Source organism: Cryptomeria japonica, chromosome 1, assembly GCF_030272615.1.
Source record: "Cryptomeria japonica chromosome 1, Sugi_1.0, whole genome shotgun sequence".
Classification (NCBI taxonomy): domain Eukaryota; kingdom Viridiplantae; phylum Streptophyta; class Pinopsida; order Cupressales; family Cupressaceae; genus Cryptomeria; species Cryptomeria japonica.
The window spans coordinates 675,132,329-675,157,652 of NC_081405.1; the positions used below are offsets into that span (position 1 = coordinate 675,132,329).

The 25,324-nt window shown below is 35.6% G+C and overlaps 1 pseudogene; it reads right to left on the reverse strand.

The window, feature by feature from the left end:
* The window catches only part of LOC131858482 (uncharacterized), a 36,673-nt pseudogene extending 12,499 nt beyond the window's left edge, over window positions 1–24,174 (reverse strand).
* Window positions 24,175–25,324: the final 1,150 nt, after the last annotated feature.

Genomic DNA, 25,324 nt, shown 5'->3' on the forward strand with positions numbered 1-25,324 from the left:
GTAAGTTGTTAAGAACCCTTCTACCAACTTATGCAATCCGAGTCTCTGAAATCAATGAATTGAGGTCTGTACCAAATATGCCAGTTTTTTTAGATGCTACTATTGGTAAGCTACATGCTTTTGAGTTAAGTAATTTTGATAATAGTGGGTCATCGGTAAATAAAGTAGAATTTTCTTTCAGTTCTTTTCATCTTGATGAAACTGATGATTACAATGATAGAATGAGTAAGTACATTGAAGGAGATCACAGTGGAGCAAGTGAGAGATTTCACAAGAATATGGAAAAAGTACACAAGCTGTATGAGGAAATCAAGAAACAAGAAGAGTTTGAAGCACTATTAGCCAAAAGGTTACCAAGAGGGAAAGGTAAGTACAAAGGAAAGCTACCTTTGAAATGTTTCAATTGTGACAGAATAGGACATATGGCTTCTAACTATCCTGATAGAGAATCTAGTGAAAAGAGAGACTACCGAGATGACAGACAGAAAGATAATCATTACAGAGGACACCGAGATTTTAGAAGAAGAGATAAAAAGACATGCCTAATAGCTGATGAGGAATCTAATGATGATAAATCAGATGAAACTGATACAGAGGAAGTTGTTTATGTGGCTATTAAAGATGGATCAGATGAAGAAAGGTATGAAGAAAAAGCCCTACTATCTCATATAAGTAAAAATGATTCTTGGATCATAGATAGTGGATGTTCACATCACATGACAGGTGATAAACACAAGTTTGTTATGCTAGAAGACTATGATGGAGGCTATGTAAGATTTGGTAATGATGCACCATGTTTGGTAAGAGGTAAAGGATCTATAACACTTCTTGACAATGCAAAATGCAATGATGTTTATTGGGTTGAAGGTTTGAAATACAATTTGTTGAGTATAGCATAGCTAAACAACACAGTTTACCAAATAGAATTTCAGAATGGAATTGTCAAAGTTCATGACAAGCATGGAAAGTTAGCTGCTACCGGGACACAAACCAAAGGTAACACATTTCACCTTGACTCAACTCGGAACAAGTGTTTATATGCAAAGATAGATGATACCTGGTTATGGCATAAAAGGTTTTGTCATGTAAATTTTGATAATCTGATCAAAATAAGCAAGAAGCACCGAGCAAGAGGTCTACCGAGTCTTGAGAAACCTAAGAATGCTATATGTCGAGGATGCCAGATGGGTAAGATGACAAGATCAAGCTTTACAAGTAAGTCCTACACTTCTAAGGGAATCTTAGATCTTGTGCATACTGATCTTTGTGGTCCCATTGAAGTTCAGAGTTATTGTGGTGATAAATATTTCATATTATTTGTGGATGATTACTCAAGGATGATGTCAGTAATGTTTTTAAAAGAAAAATCAGAAGCTTTTCAAATGTTTAAATGGTACAAGGCAAGAGTTGAAAATGAAATAGGAAGACAACTGAAATGTCTTAGGTCAGATAGAGGAGATGAGTTCACATCTGATGAATTCAACTTATACTGCAATGATCATGGTATTAAAAGACAAGTATCTGCACCGAGAACTCCACAACAAAATGGAATTGCTGAGAGAAGAAACAGATCTATTGTGGATTGTGCCAGAACCCTGATGATTTTAAAGAATGTGCCACAAACATTTTGGAGAGAGGCAATAAGCACAACAGTTTACACCCTGAACCGAGTACAACTGAAGAAAGGAACCTTGAAGACATCATATGAAATCTGGTATGACAAGAAACCTAATGTAAGTTATTTTAAAATCTTTCGAAGTAGATGCTATGTACAAAAAGATGATAGAAATGGTAAGTTCGATCAGAAAAGTGAAGAAGGAACATTTCTAGGTTATTCTTCTAGAAGCAAAGCATATAAATGTCAGATCAAATCATCTAACAAAATAGTAGAAAGTGCAAATGTGAAAATTGATGAATTTGCAGAAAGAAATGATGAAGGAAATTCCAAAGAACCAGAAGATTATGTTGAATTTGTCTATGTTCAATCGAGAAGTCTTACCAAGCAGACTGCTGAAGGTAATGAAGAGAATATCTAGTTACCGAGTGATGAAGAAGATCACACAAAGCCTACTGAGCCTGTATTAGCCAAGTATGTCAAAAGACATCATGCATCAAGTCAGATTATAGGAGATAAGGATGATCTAGTGATGACAAGGAACAAACTAAGACAAAACACATGTCTGATATCTGAATTTGAACCGAGAATAGTGAAAGAAGCATTTAACAGTGAAAATTAGATAAATTCTATGACAGAAGACATTGATCAAATCAAGAAAAATTACACATGGACACTGGTCCCAAGACCGAAGGACAAAAATGTAATCGGTACAAAGTGGATCTTCAGAAACAAGTTAAATGAAAAAGGTGATGTCATTAGAAATAAAGCAAGACTAGTTTGCAAAGGTTATGCTCGAGAAGAAGGAATTGATTATGGTGGAACTTTTGCACCTATGGCAAGACTTGAAGGAGTAAGAACATTGTTGGCATATGCTGCTTACAAGAATTTCAAGATATATCAAATGGATGTCAAATCTACATTTCTGAATGGTATACTAGAAGAAGAATTTTTTATTGAACAACCTGAAGGATTTATTGAAGATAAGAATAAAGATCAGGTATGTAAATTGAACAAAGCTTTATATGGTTTGAAACAAGCACCTAGAGCATGGTATGATAGATTGCACTCTTATTTGATTCAAATTGGTTTTATAAGAACAAGTGAAAACAGTAACATGTACATGAAGAATGATGAAAATGGAATACTGATCTCAGCCATATTTGTTGATGACATTATATTTTGTGGAAATGACTCTCTATGCAAGAACTTTGGAAATGAAATGAGCAAAGAATTTGAGATGTCATTAATCGGTGAGATAAAGTATTTTATAGGTTTACAAATACTACAAATGAAAGATGAGATTTTCATTACCTAGTCCAAGTACATAAAGAAAATCTTGAAGAAATTTGGAATGGAGGATTCAAAACCAATAAGTACTCCTATGACTACCAACTATAAACTATCAAAGAATGATGAATCTGCATCTGTTGATGAGACACTCTACCGATCTATGATTGGAAAATTGCAATATGTTGTTCACAGCAGACCAGATATAGCACATGCAATAGGAATAGTTGCAAGATTCTCTACAAATCCCAAGGAAACACACATGACAACAATCAAGAGAATTTTCAGATATTTGAGAGGAACTGAAGATTATGGCTTAGTATATCAGAAAGGAAATAATTTTGATTTAAACATTTATACTGATGCTGATTGGGCAGGCAACATTGATGACAGGAAAAGCACAAGTGGTGGAGCTTTCTTTTTGGGAGAAAGACTAGTGAGTTGGCTTAGCAACAAACAAGGATGTGTTTCACAGTCAACATCAGAAGTTGAATATGTTGTTGCAGCATTGAATTGCACTAATATAGCATGGATCAAACAACTGTTGGAAGGTATAAATGAGCAAGTTACCGAGTCAGTAACTATATTCTGTGACAATACTAGTGTCATTAACATTTCAAAGAATCCTATTATGCACTCCAAGACAAAGCACATCTCTATCAAATATCATTATCTTAGAGAAGAAGTTCAAGAGAAGAAAGTGGTGTTGGAGTATGTTAGCACAAAGAAGCAAATTGCAGATATCTTCACCAAACCACTACCAAGGGATACTTTTGAGTATCTCAGAAGCAAGTTAGGGGTCCTATCCCTATCTTCCATTCACTGATCGAGTTTGGTGAAAGCATCAATTCGATGACTCTACAAAATATCTGTTCAGGAGTTGATGCTGATTTACACACTTTAGGATGTTTTCTAAAGGTGTACAGGAAACAAAAACAGGGAACAAGAATTTAAGTAGAAATGCTCTGACCAAGACTGAGTAGATACATATCAGCCAGGGATCTACTTCTCAGCAAAAGAAATCATGTTTTAGTTCTTTACTTTTTGGCATTGTTGTCAAAGGGGGAGAAGACTATTGAATGGGGGAGAAGACTACAGGAGAAGTCTGAAGGAGGAGACTGCATTTCAAAACCAGGGAGAAGACTAATGACAGGGGGAGAGCATTTCAGCATTACAACATTTTTTTACAGAAATCCAAATCTGAATCAATTAGGTCAAATCAATTGGTTTTGCCATCAATGCCAAAGGGGGAGATTGTTGGCATTATAACAGACATGGGAGATTGTTGGCATTTCAATAAGGATATTAAGAAGTTGTTGATGATTATGGATATAACTGATTATGGATATTTACTGTCTTAACATTATTATTTTGTCATTGATGTCAAGAGATTGATTTTCTAATTCAGTATGATGTTGCCATATCTTAAGAAGTATGTTTTGGTGAGTATAAAGAAGTCGGTAAAAGACATAGAAAAGAATATGATGAATAAGGGGATGAATAAAGTATTCAATGGGCAACTATTACCGAGTCAGACAATAATGAGATAATGATGTTTTAGATTGTTTTGATATCTTACATATGTTGTAAATTGTAAGGTTAATACTATACAGTGATTACCAAGCAAGGAACCTAGTCGGTAAACCCTAAGGAACCTAGTCGATAAACCCTAAGGAACCCCGTCGGTAAACCCTAAGGTTATCGCTATCGGTTAATAAAGGTAGAATGTCTACCGAGTGAAGTTTAGTATTCACCGAGTTGTAACCGAGTAATAATAGAATGCATTAAATGATTGAATGCGTTATTTAATGAAGGATGCTGATGAGCTGGCTATGATTAGATGATTGGTAAGCCGTGAATCAAGTTTGTTAAAGAATCTATGGTATAAGAAAATCAGCAAGAAGATCTACAGCTCAGATTGAACTGCAATACCCTAGCACAAGTTCCAAGGAAAGCATGCAAGTTTCGAGGTAGGGTAAAATGTTTTCAGATCGAAGGATACATTGAACTTGGACAAGATTGAAGATCTGATGGCTATGATTGATCATGGGAAATGTGATCAAGGAGATTAAGCGATTGGCAAATTGTTTATAAAAAGGAACTATTGATAAACAATGTATGCGAGCAAATGTAAGCATAGGGGTTGCTACAGAGTGATTACCGAGCACAGAAGCTTGAAGACCTATTTTGATAATAGAGAATAGAAGCCCAGCAGAGGGACAAGATTAGTTCTATGTCTAGATTGTATTGAGCAAATAAGAATCTGCTTCAGCATTTTAGATGTGAAGTTGCAACTAGATTTTATTACTGTTGTTTTGTGAAAGTGACAGAAAATCTCTTAACCAAGTGGACTTAACAGGCTTATATGTAAATCCTCTATCAAGGTGACATTCTAATTGAGTGTTTGAAACCCTTTAATAAGGTCACTTCTAACAAAGTGAAGATCCTAACAGATCTGAGGGAAATCCCTTAACTGGGTCACATCTAGCAATGTGTTTTGTAATCTTTAATAGGATTTTCTTTTAACCGAGCATACTCTAGAAGAGTATATTTCTTAGTGGGTCCAAAATCCCATAGTGGTTTTTCCCTATTTGGATTTCCACGTTAAATTTGGTGTTATGAGGTTTATAATGTTTATATGCTTTTGAGTTTACATGTTTAGCAGTTTTGGTTATTTTACTGCAGTATATGTTACCGAGGTTGAATCTGATGTTTTTATGAAAGATTAAGTTTGTATGATTCACCCCCCCCTCTCATCTTGTTAGCTTGGCATCTGTACTAAACATTTAGTATCAGAACTATCATTGTCGATAGAAACAAAGAGATCAATGGACTAAAGAAACAAATGATCGAAAGACATATCCTCATCGAAATGATTATTGACTGCCACGAAAATCAGAAACAAATCCCACGAAAGGTCACATCGCCATTAAATTCAAACGTGTGCCTGAGTGACCATTGTCCAAAATGGCCATTACTAACTGATTAAATACGCCATAAGTAGTGGATCAACATCAAAGGACACAACATTAAGGAATTCACAGGCGACGAACTAAAAGCAGGAATTGGGCAAATTCACAGATAAAGCTCAGTAATTCCAAGTAAGTTGTTTGCACACATACCTCTTTTTTAAAATTCAAATGGAATCATCATCTAAAACTAATAAGACTAGAAAGGGAAAAGAACCTGTCGCTGCAGAAGAAATACCTAAAAGACAAAAAAGGGAAGGGCGTTCTTTGGCCCAAGACCCGATTGACCAGTGCCCATCATCCAGTTTGAGGTCCAAGAAGATTAGAGCTAATGAGGAAGACCTGGAGGACCGGTTTGAGGATCTTGGAGACATATGGACAAAATTGAGAGGGTATGAATTATTCATATATGGGTACAACAGAAGAGCTGCCCCTCAACCTATCAACAATTTATGGCGATTGAACTTAGGAAGGTTAACTGTGGCTAATGTATTCATGAATGTGGAGCTCATGAAGGAATTGGCAAACAATTATGACCCTAAAACCAGGACCATATATAACTACATGGGTGAGCCAATTCTTGCAATCAGAAAGGAGGTTATTGACACCGTGTTCGAGTTGGATTGGGGATTTGAAGAATTGATTGACCTCAAGAAGCTAACAAGTGAATATTTTAACCTAGAGCACATTTACAAAACGTGGAGACTCCCTATACATAGACCTAGGAATGCAGGGTCCTTAGTGCCACTAGGTCAGGATGACAAAGCTCCCTATGATGTCAACTCTTTCCATCCATATTTCAAGTATACCTATTACTGTGTTGCCCAAGTGCTAGGGATAAAAGCCCATCCTTTGATGGATATTGCAGCCATGGTCATTTGTGCCGATTTGCAGTCTAAGGACCCCTGCTTCTTTGATTTTTCTGCTTATTTGGTTGAGGTTTTGAATCATGGGTTAGAAAAGTTAAAGGGGGATGTCATCAATGTTCATTTCAAGCATTATTCCTTACTTATGCATATGCTATTGTATGTGGGCCAAGATGAAGGGATATGGCCAGAAGAGTTATGTGTTAGGACATATGAAAATGCTGGGATGAGAAAACCAGTGCAACTATGGGTTTCTTCATGGGACCAGAGGTATATGAATAATCAATATTGGCATTTTGAGGAGTTCTTTGTCAAGCCATTATATAGACTGTTGGGATGCCTGTGCGATCATGCCCTTGCACCAAAGGTTCAAAGATTCCTAAGACCAAAAGATTTCGCTGAAGATCCCTCAATTGAACACAATTGGGGAGATTGGTATTGTTTTTCATACTGCACACAAGTCAGGGTATACGGGTTCGAAGGGAGACCATACTTACTACCACTTATAGTCCCTAATAGAGTGGCTTGTCTGGAAATTGTGAGGCAACTGTCAATAGTGAGTACAGAACATCTGACAAGCCATGGGAAACAATCAATTGTACCTGGGTTGTTAGTATTTTCATATTTTATTGCGAAAAGTTCAAAGAGTTATGGCCTGCTGCGGACAAAATTGGATTATTATGGCATGGCTATGGGGGATCCAAGGCCCAATTTTGATCCTAAAGGATACCAAAGGATATCCCAGTCATCACAAAAGCTGAAGGCTGGAGAGCATAAATCTTACCTACCAGATGACCTCATTAAGAACATTGGCAGAGAAGAGGCCAGAGTGAAGCGAATAAAGTTTGAGAAAGCAATGCAAGCTTATAAATGGAAGCTTTTTAGAAGGAAAATGGATGAGAACGTGCTACAAAAGATTGAAGACCCCTTGGAGTTGGCCAACAAACTTATGGAGCATGAATTGGAAATACTTGAGGGAGTCCCGCCTCATGTTTTTAGGAATTACATTGATACTATTAGGAATACAGAGCCTTTGGCTCATATGTCTCCTGCTTCCACATCTGGCATCGTTCCATTCACTCCTCGAGAGGATTACCCCCTGGTTATGCAGAGGATACACTGATAGACTTGGCAACAGGACAACTGAATGTCCGAGAAGTGGCTGACATCAAATTCTTGGAGCATGAGGATTTCATTGCTGATAGTGACTTCATTGATTCCAAGGAGTTCACCGCATTCCTCTGTCAACATAAAGGATCTCAAATTAGGAATAACATGATAAATAGTGAAGAATAGAAACAACTTCAAAAGTTACAAGAGGAGATGGATCTTGTGATGAGAGAAATGACACCTGAGAAGGGAAGATAGTTGCTTAAGGAAGGTGGTGTGCTATTATACTCTGGATGGGACATGAACTCTGCCTTGTTGTTTGATGGATTCCTCAAGAAATAGGACCCAAGTAAGAAAATGATGCCAAAAGAGATTGATAAACTCTTTAGAGGATCAGGATATGATCCAGATCAGAAGGCTCTTCTATAGTAGGCTATCTATCCCAAAGATAAAAGACCTATATTGGTTGATACAAAAGAATCTTTTGGACATTTGATGGTGCAACAGGTTGGAAAGACTAACCCTAGAACAACTACCAAACTAAATTTGGATGTTGCTAAACTAAGCCAAGATCAGATAGAGTTTCTGGTCCAAGAAAATTCTACATACAAAAGCCTATATGAGAAAACCGATGAAGAAAAATACAGGCTGCAAGCAAGATTGCTTCAGATTGATACAGGTACCAATCAAATGGGGATGACATATGGTGTTGACAGAGATGCCATGGATGCCTTGACAGATGCTATGTATTGGAGGAACAAGGCCGAAAAGACATCTCGGCAAGTAGAAAAGGTACAACAAAAGATGGATAAGTTGATTCTGGAGATCATTGAACATAGGTTCAGAAGTATGATGCAAGTTGCACAAATCTATTGGAAAACATACACTAGAACAGTCAGAGCTTTGAAAGAGCATGAAAGGCTCAGGTCTTGGTTGGAAGACATGATGAATGACAACAGTTTGATTAATCCAGGTGAGAAAATTGAAGTCGAGGCTTACTTGAAGTCCCATGATGAATTGGTAAATCAATTAAGGAAAGAGCTTCAAAGGCTGGACAATGGGAATTCCCCTAGGGTGCCCTCTTTTTATAGTAATAGTGAGTTAACATTGTTTGAACAGTGGAAACAAGAGTTCATTGATGAGAAGAATCGAGCAATAGCAGAGTTGGATCAAGACAAAGAATTGTCACTTTGTGTTAACCATATTCTATCCAATCATTTCTAGACAGAAAGCGACATGAGGACACTAAACAATGGTGTTCTATTGTATAAAGATGATAAGTACATTCAACACATAGGAATGCTAAGCTTGTTTATCTTCCAGTTTGTTAACAAAAGTGCTAATTAATAGTTATGTGTTGAAAAGCCACGATGCTTGGTGACAATGTATACCCTCGTATAAATGAGGGAACTTTTGTAACAATAAGGATAATTAGAGAAGAAGTAGAATATAGCCTCAGGCTTACTATTGTACCATTTTGCGACCATACATAATATAATTAGTCGTCTTTCCTTTGTGTATATGTTGTGGATTACTGCATCTTTTTGTAGGTAGTTGCTTGTGATATTATCTAAAGGAGATAAGGTTACTTGTGTTCTTCCAGTAAAACTCTGTGTTTCATATTGTGGATTTGAATAAAAGATTTACTTGCGAATATAGTTTTGTATATAGTGCGCCTGCATATTATCTCAACCATGGTGCGCCTACATATGTATATAGTTTTGTTTATAGGTGGAAAGCCTGAGGTTCAATGTCGAACTTGGTTGCTCTGATACCATATGTAATATTCCATTAATTCTATACTTAAAGAAAATAAATTGTGATCTATATTAAGATAAAAAATTGAGCATTTCAAAATAAAACATAACTACTTCAGTTGAAGGAGAAAACTAACTAAATGTTCTTCAACATAATAAGAATCTAACTAATTTATCTAAAAGGAAGGTAATATTTTAACGATAAAAAAAATTGAACAAATATTATTAAGCTAATCAATCTGAGAAAGGAATTCAAATGGCTAGTTTCATCACTTAGATAAAGCATCACCATCTTGGCCAAGGTTTTAACATTGCAAGCACCAATGTGTTGTTAGTGTTCACCTCCCTTGCTCGACTTGTACATCCAATTCTTGAGCTCAACAAACTCACTAGTTACCAACCATCTAAACAAGACATCTGCTTAATGTGTACTAACAATAATGGTTATTAACAACCATCATATGATAAATAGCATACACTTGATCCAACTAACTCACTGGTTTACTAACCAACTATCTAGCGAACTACTTAATGTCTACTAAGAATAATGGTCATAAATGACCATCATAAGATAATTAACATACACTTGAGTCAGTTGATTCATTAGTTACAAAACTTCTAAGTTTAGCTGATCCAATTCGTTACATAACAGTCTCATGTCTACTGACATTAACGGTTTACAAGGACCTTCATGGGATTGTGACATAACCTAACAAGCCAACTACTACAAATCCCCTATCTCTAACAAGCTTCAACTGTCATCATGGAATTAAACCTAATACAACATTGGTTCCCTTATTTAGCTAAATTAACACATCATATTATGACTCGACAAAAAATACGGTTCTAATATATTTTTTTGTCTTTCTATATTCCCAAAAGTATGCATCTAATTGATGATAAGAATCCTTCTTCAGGTCTTGCAACCATGGAGACTCGTTATAATCTGATTATAACCGATGTGCATTGATTCCAAGATGAACCATATTCGGTTGAACTATGAGTTAAGAGTGAGAAACAAATAAACATAGAAAACAAATAAACATAGAATAGCTACAAATTATAGCAAGGTATTGTGACTATAAGATAGAAACTATCCTAGGAGCCTCCAATATATCAAAAGTTGAGAAAGTAGCAAGCTTACTGTACAAAGACAGTGATCACTATAAAGTTGCAGTCAAGTTCAAAGCATTGATTTGTGGGAACAAAGGGTTTCATATGGGGATAGAGCAGTCTCATGAAATATCATGATAGTCATAATCATAATCTAAAGAGTAGTCAAATCTTCAAGATATATTGGTGATAGTGCAGTCATTCTGTTGAGCATCAAATCTGAATTAAGTAAAATATCTTGATTTGAGAAATTAAATCATAGAAGCCATCTCTCTTTGGAAGAAATCATCATTTTCATTGATACTGTAATAACCCATAAGTTATCGAACAAGTCTAAAAGCATTCTATCGAAGTATCTAAGATTCAAACAATATTGATGAGACCCAACAATATCTCATTGATATAAAAGGGGCATCGAAGAAAGAAAACATCGATCAACTTCAGAAAGGACTCATCGAAGACAGTAACTCCATCGATAAAAGATATCGAGGAAAGTGGAGATGGTTCTCATTGACAAGAAAAGGTCTTAGAGGATATAACACTATCGGTGCAAAAAGACTCACCAAAAGAGATGGTCCCACCAACAAAAGGTATTGAAGAAACCAGAGGTGGCCCTCACCGATGAGAAAAGGCTTTCGAAGAAACAATATCATCGATGCAAGATAAAGAAGATTCATCGAAAGAAGCATTCTCATCGAAAAAGTGATATTGATAAAACAGAAGAAAACTACATCGATGAATGATATCGATAAGGATATGAGTTTCGATGGGAGGACAAAAGAAGTCATCGAAGTCCAAAGTCTCTTTGACATGAAACCCGTCGGACAACAAAAAGATTTCGATGAGAATATGAGTTTTGAGGAGACTAAAAGGCATGTCTCCAATACACATGGTTTCATCAATACAACTTTATTGGTGGAAGACGACAAAGAGAGGATAAAAGGGGCTTCGGTGAGACAACAGACCCATTCATCGAAGGAGCATAGTGATATCGATGGAAAAAGCATTTTGATGGAAAACTAAAGGAAGTCACCGAAGCCTTGGGTTTCTTCGACATAAAAAAGGACCAATGGATACCAGATAGGTATCGGTGAGGAGACGGCAATACTCAATTTGTTTATCTTCTAGTTTGTTAAACAAAAAATGTTGGTTACCGGTTATATGCCGAAAAGCCACAACGCTTGGTAATAATGTATACTCTCATATAAAGGGGGGAGCTTTTGTAACATGAAAGAGAATTAGAGAAGGAATAGATTATAGCCTCAGGCTTACCATTGTACTATTTTGACAAATATACATAATAGAATCAGTCATTTTCCTTTGCGTTTATGTTGTGGATTATTGCATTTCCTACAGGAAGTTACTTATGATATTATCTAAAGGAGATAAGGTTATTCGTGTTCTTCCAGTGAAATTCTATGTTTCATATTATAGATTTGGATCAAAAATATTTACTAGCAAATTGTAATTGTTCCTGGTATTTCTTCCTTGGATGGTCTCTTAAAAGCTAGGGTTAAATTCATTCAAGCAGTTTACAATATAGATATTGAAGTAGAGCTCATAAGAAATAGTAACTAACAGACTCATCAAGAGGTGGTGGGTTTAAAAATTGTCTCATAAGTTTACATAATAAGTCCTAAAGAAATATAAAGACTCTATAGCCCAAACAACGAAGAAAGGCACTGGTCATCTATAGAATACAATTCATCAGTTCAGATTTCATTTTAAAGCAATAGGAGTAGCTGAGTAGGAAATATAGAGTAGACTATAAATAGTGTATATACATAAATTTCAAGCACAGAAATCGAATAATTTCTACAACAACAATCTTGAAGTCATCTGCTATATCTTCATCTTGGCAATTTATGCCATTCTGAGATGCATTAGGTTAGTCTCAGTCACTAGCACACAATTTGCAACATGCATTAGGAGTTGTCCTCCTTACAAATAGTGCAAAATTAAAAAGGTATTATCAAAGCTACAACCACAATTCAAAGAGGAAGCTTACAAAGATAGGACAAAGCTAGGTACAGTCATAAGTCAAGGCAAATTCATAGTTGAAACTCAATCCAAAATAGTGAAGTGCAACAAATGACATGAGAAGTCTAAAGAAGTATTATAGCAGTCATGAGTCAAGGATTAATGAAGAGATTTTTTGCATCCATGAACAATCCTTAAAAGCATCCATGATACAATCTCAAACACACTTTTTACCATTCTCTTGGTGATTGTGCCCAATTGTGTATGTCTTGCTTATGTATGAAAATGTCATTTTGCAGCTTTCCACCGACCATGTATTTGAGATGTCTTTGATTTAGATATGGCATGAGCTTAGTCGTAGAGTGAGACTAGGAAGTTGGACCATCTCAACCATGGTGTGCCTACATATGTATATAGTTTTGTGTATTCATTAAATATTTTCATTTAATTTTAATCAACTAAAGAGCAATATTCATGACTTACAAGTAATAAAAAAACTTACAAGGATGAGGCATATTCATTACTTACAAGTAATAAAAAAACTTACAAGGATGAGGCATATTCATAAATTTTGCAGTCCTACCTTGGATATCAACACTAGAAGCAACTCATATTATTCGTGTATAGACAAGACAATATGGGAGTTCATTATACCCAGCAACTTGTGGTGTTGTTGTTCGTGTTGGCTCTGTTGGACCCTGCAATTAAGATTCAATATACATTATTCAATAAGATTAACTATGCAACATAATGAAATATTGAAAAGTGTGTTACCTTGTTGAGCTTCGCTTGGTTTCGAGAATAGTTTAATATTCTCTACTTAACAGGGCCAACCACGTGAAGGTGGAAGCTCATTTGGCCCCTCCCCCCCCCCCCCCTAACATCATTCTAAATTCCCCGTTAACATCTTATAACATTCATTCACTAATTCTTTCTACCATTAATAAAATATAGCATGCATTCATTAATATCATATAACGTTCATTAACACATAACATTGATTAACATTAATTAACACGCAACACTCATCAATATTAATCAACACATATCATCCATAACCATTAATTAGCACATAATTACATTCACTAACACATAAAAATCAGTCATTATCAAATAAGTTAGATTACAATCATTTCTTTCTTTGTTTTTTCTTTGAAGCTATGAAAAGACTAAGTGGAACATCGGTTTCTTCATCATTTCCCCCCTCTACATATGTTATGCCAACTACTCGTGATCTCAATGTATGCCTAGCCCTATACTGAGGATGAGGACACTGAAGCGAAGGGGGGTCCTCTGCAATAACAAAGAAATGGGTTAAATTCAAAAAAAAAATTATTATTGTTACAAGTATTTCATTAATTTAGAGAACATAATTGTTGTGCTCTTTACCTGATGGGGCCACATCATTTTGTGTAGCCTCAACCTCAACATGTTGAACACCCTCTAGATCATCTGGAGTTGAAATACTAAAGGTTACATTAATGCTAAACACCAATTGCAATTATATTTGTTTAAAGTAATAGCAATGGTCCTCTTTACCTGAGTGGGTAACATCACGTTCTTGAGGTTGTGTACCCAGATCATGCTCCACTTGCTCACCACCAACTACATGCTCTAAAGTATTAACAAAAAAGGTTACATTAATTACTACTCTAATTACAAATTAAGATGTTTAAATGTATTAATAGCTAAATAAATAAATTTGAATAGCAAATGAATACCTCTACTACTGTGATGCACATTCGGACCTTCATGTGCAGGTGGTGTTTCACAATTAGCAGGTTGCATTCCAATGACATGCACATTTTTATCATTGCTTGCTTATTTAAAACAAATATAGTCACTTTATGTTGGAACTCAACATCAATTAGATTATTGGTAAAGTATTCAATTTGAAACAACTTCCATTTAGTATATTTACCTGTGTGACGGATGCACTCGAATGTTGTGTATGCCCACTCAATTCTTGTAGCTGATCAGCCATGGCTGAATAGCCTTGCTAGTAGGCAATTCTCTTGTCATCTTCTGTGGGTGCTCTATTGAATTCAGAGCCCTGCATTTTTTCTTAGTATCGTAAATTTTGCTTGCATTGTTTGATTAAAAAAAAAAGTTTACAATTTATTAATATTTTGATGCAATATTTCGTTTACATGAGATACTTACAATTTGTGCAACAAGTTTCGTGTAACCACCAGAGCCGAGTTTGTGTTGCCTATGCTTTTCTTGCCTTGCCTTGGTTGCCTTTGACGTGTCACTCAGTCTATAAAAAGTTTGAAATATGTTATATTATATAAATATAAAGAGTAATTAATTAGTACATAATTACATTCTTAATAGTATCTCATACCTTCTTCTGGCGTCTAGTGGTGTATTTCCTTTTTTCCTTTCAATTCTCTCCTTGGCATCCAAAATTAGGTCCTTCCACTCCCTCTCTGGAATCATGGGGGGACACTCGTACTTTAGGTTCCTCTCCAAATGGGTCCTGTATTGGTCCCTCACATACTTTAGATATGTGCCAGCTTTTTCAAGGAGCTTGGTTTTGTCAAAGGTGGCATTTCCAAACCACTCAACCATTTGGTTTGTCAATTCATCTTTTAACCTTTTTTCTTGGTCATTCTACCTTTTAAAGCAAAAACAAACCTGTTAGATTCAGAAATGAACTGAAGCTACATTTATTACACTTCAAGAAATGGATCAAAGGAAAACTATTCTAGCAATGATATGAAATCAAAAGTGGATTAGGGTTAGTTCACATATGATGTACCACCTTTTACATATGGTGGGCCCAAATATTTGCAATGCAATGTCACTAAGATGTTTATAGAAAATATCATTGCCTACAAAAAATTCATGGGATCATTAGTCCAAAACGAGTGATCATAAAGTAAATTACAATTAGAGTATATATAATAATAATTTTAAAGTACCCGGAACCTTTTGTATCTTTAAGGGAAGCATTTCTTCGTCGCTCACCACCAATGTGGCCTGCAACATTCTCGTACTAGCAATACGAGAAGATCCAGGAAATGATGGTATGTTATCAGCAGCAGTCGCCTCTGGCACATCCTCATGTGTATCGTCTCCTACAAAAAATGAATCCACTATGAAATGGCATTAGAATTCAAGAAAGAACACTTGAAGGGAAATAAACACATGACTGAAGATAGAGAAAAAGAGGGATCTACCAACAGTGGGCGGGCCAATATGACGTGCACTAGAGGATGTCTGCATGCTATGTGTTGCCGACATTGCAGTCAGCAATACAGGTGTGGGTGACCTCTGATGAGGCGGTGGCAGCATTTGCACAGTAACATTGACAGCACCTAAAGAATAATACATTAAATATATCAAACATTAAATATATGAAAAGTGCAAGAATTGTAAACAAGGATGAACCTTTATTTTGAAAATTGACAATATCAAGTATGATGTGTTTTGGGTACTCGGAGTGATAAGCCAAGCAAGTGATAATACAAGAAAATCGGCATCACCTGAAGATCCTGCAACGCCTTGATAGTGGGAACGACTTTCATGAGGGTGGATAAATTGTTGTAAAAACAATACGTTCATATTTAAGTTAATGACATAAAAGAGAATAAAATATAAACCATTATTGAACTTTTGTTATAATTAAAGCTTTCATTACTACTTACTTGCAAGTTTTTTGCTGTCTTAAACAATAATTCCACCCTCTGTCGTATCTCATCAATGGTAGGATGCATGGCTACCAAAGCAACAATCTCTTTTCTAATTTTTATAAGAGGCATTTTAAAGAATTTCACAAGATCTGTGGGATCTTCAGGGTCATCATTGCTTAACCCTAATGATTCCACATCCCTAGAAAGGTGCTCAGGTATTGCAACTCCCTTTCCCTTTCCCTGAACATCCGTCTATGTCAAGAATATCATTAACAATTACAAAATTATTATAAATCGCTAAAAAAAGAACATAATAATGTAACAGTTTGCTTCTATCTAATTTGTACAATTACAATGAGGTTTACCTGCTCGGTAGAAGTGTCGCAAGCTACATCTCTGTCTGTGATATGTGATGGATCCATGTTGGCCCGTGACAAAGAAAAAATATAAAAAACATTAGCGAAATTACATAGTACACAACATGATCAACATGAACTTTGTAGACAAAAAGAGTATTAAATAATAAAAAGATGTTGTCATCAAAATCATTGTAATTTTTTTAATTCCTTACCTTTACTTTATGTAGACTATGCAGGATCCTCAACTAAATGGTTGACGATGTCTGTAGTCAACGACCTGTTCCCACCAAGGGTGACAGCATCACACAGGGACTATACCTAAAATCAACACCATCAATTGAGCATCATAAGCATTACTACATTTGTAAGTTGATAAACAATAAATACATATGTATCATAAGCATCAAAAGCATCACATGATGTGTCATCATATATGTAATTAGGCATCACAATTAGCATCACATATCATGTGTCATCATAAACATGTAATCCATCACATATGTATCATAAATCACCATCCATCACATAGGTAATAAACAATCCACGTTCTATAAATAAACACAAAGTTCAAAAAATGTCACATGCATCATCATAAACATGTGATCCATCACATATGTATTTTAAATCAACATCCATCACATAGCTAATAAAAATCCAATTTCCATAAATAAACACAGTTTAAAAATTGTCACATAAACAGTCACTCTCCCTATCTCCATCTCTATATTAAAAGGTGCATCATGAATTAATTATGTAATGGCATTAGAATTCAAAACATAATGAATTAATTATGTAAAAACAATTCTATCAAGAAGTCAATATTAAATAGATAATATACTAATCACATACCTCATACATTTCATTCTTCATCATCATGAACATCAAGGTCATCATCACCAACATCAACATCATCATCATCATCATCATCATCATTGTCGTCGTCGTCGTCGTCATCATCATCATCAATGTCTTCGCCATCATCATCACCATCATCACCATCATCACCATCGTCAGCATCACCATCACCACCACCACCATCACCATCACCATCACCATCACCATCACCATCACCATCATCACCATCACCATCACCATCACCATCACCATCACCATCACCATCATCATCATCATCTTCTTCTTCTTCTTCTTCTTGTTCTTCTTCATCGTCATTGAGAAACTATCGATCGTGATCATCATCCACTTCATCTTATACTTCTTCGATATCTTCTTCTTCGGTATCTTCTTCTTCCATCACATTATACTTTATCGGCCTTCCTCTTGGATCATGTCTAACAACAAATGACCAACCCGGTTTATGTGGAACCTCTTAGTAAAATACTTGCTCACATTGGCTTGGAAGAACATAGGGCTCATCCCCAACTAGTTCAACTGACCTTGTATTTAGCATTATAAAACCATTATCATGTTCAATAACAGTTCTATCAGGATCATTTTTATTCAATCGTAGCCTGTACCATTTGACGACGAACAAAACTAATTTGAAGGAATTAAAGTCACACTCAAGTATATCATCCAAAATGCCATAGTATCGATTTTGAGACTATTGAGGATGAATGTCATTTCTCGATGAAATATTTGTCACCTCAAAGACTGCAGTGATGCTAGAATCACAAGTTTTCTTTGTGTCATCCAACTTTTTTAAGCAAAATTTATGACCATTGCAACACATAGCGTTGTGGTGTTTGACCTGTGATATGTCAAACATGTAAAATTTATTGCATTGTGAGTTGATAAACATATGGGTGATTAATAAATTTATATGTACCTGTTTATCTCTTAAACCATATGCTAAATCAATTTCCCTTTGCGTAACATTGGAATCTCCATTACGATGTGCTTCTTTAACCAATGAAGCCACATCTTCCCATGTTAACGTGCATCCAAAATGTTGACAACGTTCAATCCATACCGTCATCCAATCAAGATTGTTTGCAATATACAAATGTAGTGCATCCCACTCTCGACCAACTGTACAAAAAATAAATAGACATCTTACAATCGATTTATTTTGAAGATTAAGAATTAATTAACTACAATAACATCTTATAATTACCTCTCACTTTCCTCAATCTACCTTTCCCCGTCAAGTACTCCCCTTCGAATTTGTTAATGGTGTTGGGATCCCAAATGCAATCCACGTGGATCTTTGCTGCAAACTTAGGAAGATATTCAGAAATGTACACCATAGTTTGGTATACCATATATCCCTCCACCATAGAACCCTCAGGATGTGCTCTTTGTCGAACCAAAGCCTTCAAAAATTTCAAGTGCCTCTCAACCATCCACATTGACCTAGTATGTACAGGTCCACACAATTCAATCTCCTCAACTTGGTGTATGAGGTAGTGTTCTTGTGCATTGAAAAAAGCCGAAGGTAGACACTTTTGCATTTCACACATTAAATGAGGAATTTTTCTCTTCCAATATTTCATATCGTCTTTATGGATTTCTTTACATGACAACCACCTACAAGGTATTCAAGACACCAAAAAATATATTACATAAGAAGTAAAACAAATCACAAATATAATATCTATACAATGAACTAAACAAATATCACTACTTACCTCATGTATTTGCCAAGATCATATATGACTTGCTTGACATTATTATCGAAGTTGTCTAGGAGAGATAGAGGTAGAACGTACTGCAACAATTATAAAATTATCTTTTCATTTTTTTGTAACATAATGAAAAGTACACGTACGTGCAGTACTTAAATACATACTAAAAACACAAGAACGTGAATTACCTTAATGAAGGTATGCCAATCATGCGTTTTCATCCCTAGCCCAAATTCACTTTTCTTTGATATGAGATTGTTTATGTTCGCAGCAAATCCTGTGGGAAATCAAATTTTTCGTATGACTTCTTTTATAGCATTGCTTTGCTGGTCCGTTAATAACCAAGGAAGCTCACTTATATTAATCTGGTCTCCATGGCTATTTGATTGAATGACATTTATCATTGCATGATTGGAATCTTGAATGTCACTACATATTTTGACAATTTTTTCTTTGTCACGCCTTCCATCCAATATTTTCCATATTGTCTTTGTTATATTCTTTCCAATATGCATGCTATCAAACAAATGAACAATTTATAATTGCTCATAGTAGGGCAACCTACTAAATTGTCAGGGATAACTTTTTATTCCCTTAGGAAGGTGGTCATTTATGCCTTCAGGGCCTTCATGATCATCAATCACATCATCAATAAACAAAACAAAATAGAAAAGATGTTTTATGACAAACCAATAGATGGAATGGCATTACCTTGACGATTAATTCTATTATATTCCAACTTCCACAGGTGAGGTGTCATTCTTCGTGGCTTTGATGTATTCTCTTCTTTCCCATTGAAAAGATGTTTTTCAGTATTTCGATACTTATGATTTTTGTGGAGAAAGTGCCTATACTCATCAAACACCTGCTTTCCTAAACTTTTTGAATGACGAGATTTCATCTTTGGACCACAAACAAGACATGCAAATTTTCCCTTTGTTCGAAGACCTACAAGATAATGTATAATTGGATTAAATATGATAATTTTTTGATTTATAATGTTCATGCACAACTTAAACACTATAACGTACCACAAAAATGTGTTACCCTCGGGGCATCATGTATTGTCCATAGAAGCATCACATGGAATTGAAATTGTCTTTGTCCTATTGGTCTAGAGACGTCATACATAGTGACACCATTCCATAACTCCAGGAACTTGTCGATAAGAGGCTCAATATATGCATTCATATCTTTAACTTGGTACTTACCTAATCGAATGAACAAAAACATTACATAATTATTATGATCATTTTACTGCAATATTTATAATTAAATTTAGACGACTATATTTAAATGATAAAATACCTGGAACAATCATTGTCAACATTATGTGCTCCCTCTTTATTGACATCCATGGAGGAATGTTATTGTTGATAACAAAAACAGGCCACACTGAGTAAACAAATCTCATCTCTCCAAATGGATTGACACCGTTCGCTGCCAATGAAAGCCTGAGATTACGAGGTTCTTTAAAGTGTGGCCACTTTTCCTCTATGTCCATAAATGTTGAACCATCTGCAGGCATTCGAATAATGTCATCTCGACTTCTATTGCGTGCATGGTAATCCATAAATTGTACCAAGCTAGTGCACTTGAATAATCGTTGCATACGTGGAATAATGGGAATATAGCGAAGAACCTTGCGAGGAACCCTTTTTGTTATTTGATCTATTCGATATCTACTGATATGACATTCAGGGCATTCAGTTCAAAATTCATGTTGTTTGTGATATATAATATGATCATTGGGACAAGCATCTATTGCTTGATACTCCATTCCAATATCTTTCATAACGGCAGATAATTCTCAGTATGAGCGAGGTAGAATATTTGACGGTGGTAACAAAAACTCACCTATCAATCTACAGCGAAAAAATATAATTTGTTATAATAAAGAATATTAATGGTACATCATGATTCACAGTTTATTATGACATATATGACATACCTTAACATAAGTGACATTGTTATGTTGGATAAACCATTCATAACCTTCAAGTTCATCAACAACAATACAACGGAGAGAAGAGTTGCCTGTGAGCCTTTGTAAAGGGCCTCAGATGCCTTCTCAAGTAGAGGGACATCATGAACAACATCAAGGTCATCTTCATCATCATGATCAGCTGCGCGAGTACTAAATGAGTCATGGATCAATGTATTTGTACCATCATCTTCAATTGTGTTTTTTGGCTCATGATTGTCATCTTCCATGGGATCATTATCTTCAGCTTCGATATTCACACCTCCATGTTCGTCCACTTCGAAAACCATATTCTCAGCTTTTGTGTTGATCCATACCATGTGCTCCGGGGTGCTCGACCTATATAAAATTGATAAACATAAATAAACCGTGATCATGATCTCATCATCACGTGATTTATTATGTATATAAATTGTCAAAACAATATAACGAAAAAATTACCAATGGATGATAATCATGTCCACCTTCAATGTGACCATGTAGCCTACAATGTTTCTTCATTGTTTTAATTAGAAGTCTTCTAGTCTTTAACCCCTTACAAATTTTGCATAGACAATAACATTTTCCATCACCTTTCCTTTTCAAGTTAGACCACAATCTAGCAATTGTCTCCTTATTTTATTGCTCCTTGATATTGTCTGACATGGTCTTTCTTCACAAGCAATAAAATAGAAATTATCATCATTGAACAAAGCATCTTATTGAATCTAAATTTCTAGTTTGCTTATGGTACATCACACAACATGGAAAACAAGAAATACTCAATAAATAACAGGATTCATTGATCTAGTATTATCACAATCTGCACTTGGCCTTCAATATTTTCTCCTCCTAACACTGTTTATCCATTACCTGTCAAGTACAGAACTCTAAAACCCGTGGCTATTAAAATACATAAGACAACATTGTAGCATCTTATAATCATCTGCTATAAAACCAAAGCACTTGGGAGTGATTCTTTTGTTTGTCACAGTCCAGGAAAACGGTGTCTACTAGAGACTTGAATAACTGACTAGAAAGATTTTTAATTCCTTTTCTTTTTCCTTCTGATTTTTTCACTGTCACTTCCATCCTCCGAGTCAGATGCCCTCGCCCTTTTCTTTCTTCTTGTTTTTTCATACTCATTGTCATGCTTTGAATTATTTTTCTTTCTTGGTGACTCCTTACTACTCTCACTGTCAGTTTCACTCTCAGAATCTGAGTCTAATGTATCAGAATCTGACGAACCTGATGAACTAGAAGAATCGTCATTAGAGGAAGATTCATCTGACTCGGGAATAGACTTTTGTTGCTACATTACAAGCCTTGGCATATTCTTCAAATACTCACGTAAACTCTCAGTGATACCACCAAGACCAATAGAAGTAAAGAAATTGATAGCAAACCGTGAATTTTTGGGATTGTCCTTTGGAAAAATTGAATCAAAAGACTCCTGCATTGTTGGATCGTTGAACCTTTCATTAAGAAACAATATACCGAGCTGCTCTACCAGCTCCTGGAAGAGAATCTTTATAAAAATACAAGAAGAGGAAGTAGTATCTTCCTCTGTCAGACGTATATAAGCAAGACAATGCCATGGAAGAGCATTTGTGCCAAGTAAGTGGGCAAAAAACTTTGCAACATTACACATTTTATTTGTTTCCAGTCTGTGTATCATAGAATATTGTTGTACAAAACACTTATCAAAAAATTCCTGATAAATTTTATTGATCATACAGAATCTTTGCCCAAGAAGACCATAATAACGAAGGTATGTTCTCTCTTGACTGCAGCATTCTAACAACATGATGCATAATTCCATCTCTTGACCAGGTTCAAGCTTGATCTTTAGTAGCTTATGACCAGCTTCCTCAAAATCGACACTTGACACGATTGTCAAATAAATTGTATGTCTTAAATTGACCAAGTTTGTCTTTGTCTCATCCTGTATTCTCAGTGCTTCCTCACCTTCCTCTTCATCATCATCATCATCATCATCATCATCATCATCATCATCATCATCATCATCATCATCATCATCATCATCATCATCATCATCACCATCATCATCACCTGAATCATTCTCCCCTTCTGCTTCATCTGAAGAAGCATCTCCAAGGATATCTTTCTTCAGTTTTTCATAGGTTGCCTCATGCTCTAAGAAATCAGGATCTGGCTTGAAAACATCCAAACTAGCTTCTTGATCAAGTTCATCTTCTAGGAAAACTTCATGTGTTAATTGATCTGGACGCACAGTTGGATGACCCTCGAACTTAGCTTTGCGAATTGCAAAAAGGCCTTCAATTAAAAACTGTACTCGTTTGTCAATTTCCCCCTCATGGAGATTACCTCTAAATCTTTCAAAAATCCCATAGAGACCTTTGGGTGAAAGGTCTTGCAACAAAGAACCACATTCTTTCACGAACCCAACAACAACCTCTACACTGTCATCTGTGGGGTTATCTAGTAAAAGGGTGAGAAGTTCCAAGGCAATGATCTCATGTGCAACTTGTTGATTCACTAAATGAGCTATGAATTTGGCTGCTGCTATCAACATGTGCTTGTCATTGCGTTTGTATGCCCTCTTAAGCTGCAAAATAATTCTTCGCAAAAGCAGATTGCCAACTTTAGGAAATTTTGTATTTACCACAACAACCAACACAGCAAAAACATCTGTAAATCCAGGGGATGCCATTTGGGATTTCATACAAGACCTACAAAATAGACCCCTCCCACAGATGAGATTCTCTGCAAACAACTCTGGAATGATATTCTTGATGTTAGATGCATTTACCTTGTTTACTAACCCATTGATACTCTTCCGAAGGGCATCCCATGTCATGCGCTGGTATTCCACATTGCTCTTGTCTTCCACATATTTCATCATTTGAGCCAGCTTAAATGGGGGAATGTAAACACCCCCACTTCTTCCAACACCCTTCTCAACTCCTCTTACAACACCTTCGCCATTCCCATTTTGAGATGGAGCAGACACAACACGAGAAGTTTTCACTTCCACTGCCTCTCTGTCCCTCTTGTTTCCAGAAGCCCCTTTACCACTTAATTCGTGCTTATTTCTGTACATAAACCCATCAGGAAGCATGAGTTTTTGCATATAAGCTCGTCCAAATATTTTACAATTATTTCTCATCAAGATTCCCTCAGGAGCTGGCAGATCCTGCTTCCATACTTTAATGTTGTTTTCTCAAAGGACAATCCTAAAAATCCATGCATTGCAAACAACTTTTTACACCTTTGTTGGTTGTGGTGGCATCACAGAGAGTTTACATCAATAAATGAAGAACATGCCAATGCTTTTAATGCAGCAGTATAAGTCTATCTCTTATTCAATATCTCTAGTGAAACCCCCATGATCTTTTGTTGGAGTAGAATTTGTTATATTCTAGAAAGGGTCTTGTCCTTTGTTGATGGGATATTCATCTACCTCAAGAAATAATTGTTCTTTTCTCCACCAAGAAGTGGAACTAAATGAAGATCTAGCACCATGAAATGAATCCTCAAAAGGATTACTATAGTTAGTTTTGGTAGATAATGATCTGGGTAAAATACTAATGTGGCTTTAGGAAACATTATGTACTAGCTTAGCATACTCTAACAACTTTGGTGCGACATGCTACATCCAATTAAGTCTCCATCGGTATCTCTATTTTGTTTATGGATTGGGATTCAATGTACTCTTTTTATAAACAGATTTTACTTTCAACTGAGGAGGTTTGTATGTACTTACTTGTCTTTCGATTGTATCCCTATTTCAAGAATTTCTTCTATCAACAAATCATTTGTTGTAAGTTGTACAAGTGGAAGCTTGAACATGCCTTCCATGCTAGCCTTGTTGATACGTTCAACACCATCTTGTGCAACAAATCTTTAGAACTCCACTATTTCATTGAAGAGGGAGTAGTAGGGACAATCTAGGACACTTACAGAGGTTTTGCAAGAGAGATAAATAGACCTAAATATTATTGCTTAATAATGATCAATAGGTAAACAGATAAGAAACTCTCAATATCAAAATGACTTTCTCAATTGTTTTTACTAGAAATGGATAGATCTGCTAA